A 1,987-nucleotide genomic window follows, 5' to 3' on the forward strand; every position below is an offset into this window, starting at 1 on the left:
TCATATGGACTTTCCTCTGACTTCCATTCATTTTTCATTCATTTACATAGTCTTAGCCTAAACCTAACCACCCACAGCGCATACCTAACCACCTATCAATTCACACATTAGTCCTATACCCCCAACCCAAAAATGCCATTTTAATTYATGGGGCCCGGGTTTGGGGCCCCATAAGAAGCAGTGGGTCCTCACAAGGTAGGATATTTAGGAAAAATTGACCTTACAAGGTAACGAACACACACAGAGACATGGGCATAAACATTATCATCTGCCTTCGCCTCTTGGCAGCAGGCCATAATGAGGAGGACTGATTAATTTGGAAAGCATGCTGTCTTATTTTATTCCTGCTAAGACCCCCTGTAAGAGGACATGCCTTTTCAAAAGACAGAAAGAAAGAGAGATCAGGAGAACGCATTCATCAAGCCATAGATCCCATTATAAATAATCCGTGTAACGTGCAAACAATCCACAGTATTCAAAGTTTTGACCTTTGACCGGTGCTGCTATTTTATGTTTTGTTAAGATGTTTTTATGGTGTAATAATGACAAGATCATTATGTCACAGTCAGTTCAAACAGTGATGAATTATGTTGTGTCTAAAATGACAATATGACTCTGCACACCCAAAGTTAAAAGCATGTTTAGGTTTTCATACAAAMTACTATCTGGTGAATGTCATCAGGGCCCACTGAACGTTTTGATTTGTTATAGATTCTTCTTTTTATTGAAATGTTATGATTCCAATGTCCATCCATTTTATTTTGACCACATTCTGTATTACTTTACTTTTAAGTATTGTGTTCAGATCATGCTAGAGGTTGAGCGCTTCATCTGATAATGAATCATGACAACTTGAGGAATGACATGCTCACTGAGGCCTCGTGACCTCGTAAATTCACACTACTCAGGCTGCATGTCATTCTTGAGTCAGATGCTAAGTTGGGTTGAACAAGCACCCCTTTGATCACTAACTCTGTTTTTCAATTATTTCAACCTCCTCATGCATTGAAAATCGTTGAGTTGGAGTCCACCACTTAGATGTGACTGCATGATTTACAAACTGGAAAGATATGACTGGCTGCTGATACCTCCTGTAAAGCTGTAAAGGTCAAAGTAGCTTGTGACCATGCAGTTTGGTATTATTTAGATGAACAACTCTCTTATCTCACTGGAGGCTGGGAATAGTTCCTAACTCACTGTTACAAAATGTTGCCCTTGCTGGAAATAGTTCCCACATTACGAAAAGGTTGTTGATAAAAGGTTATGGTGTTTTTGTTTTTTCATTATCTGTGTGTGAGTGTGTCTGTGGGGTTATTTATTAAAAAAWAAACAACTCTTGTTGCTTGACCAAAAACAACTACTGGACAACAAATATTGTATTTAATCAATGATATATTAAGGTTTTTTTTTTTTTTTTGCTATTTCTTGAATATTGTTCAATTCTTTTTAAGTGTTAGTTGATGTTAGTCAGCTAAGTTCATTATTTACACAAAAAGTCATCCTTTGAAAGTGATATTTCATGTCTATTGAAGTGGATCAGAATTCTTAGAACAACTTCATTCTCCAATTTGTCATTTAAACAATAGACAAATGTGTTTATGAACTTTTACATTCAAATCAATTTTGCACTAGACTGAAAAAAAAATCTGCATTTCTGTTGGAAGTTCCCCAAGCAAAACTAGTTCATGTGCCACTTTCAGCCCCTAAGCTGTCTCCATCCTGTCCACAGGAGGTCACAAATCAAATATCAGACATCTAAATCTAAACATCTTAGCTTTTACTGTGAAAATGTATTTTGTAGTGCTTTATTTTGAAAGTGAGCCCTGTGGTGTTTATGTCAGCAGCTTGTGTGTGCAGCAGTGTCAGGAGTCTCTCCACTGGGCAGCAGAGAAATTTGAATTATTGTCCTGTCAGCAGCACACAATAAAAAAGTCAAACTAAAAGCTGAAATAAAATGTGACGTTTTTAACAAGATGTGGATCTCTAT

Source organism: Austrofundulus limnaeus, unplaced genomic scaffold, assembly GCF_001266775.1.
Source record: "Austrofundulus limnaeus strain Quisiro unplaced genomic scaffold, Austrofundulus_limnaeus-1.0 Scaffold165, whole genome shotgun sequence".
Lineage (NCBI taxonomy): Eukaryota > Metazoa > Chordata > Actinopteri > Cyprinodontiformes > Rivulidae > Austrofundulus > Austrofundulus limnaeus.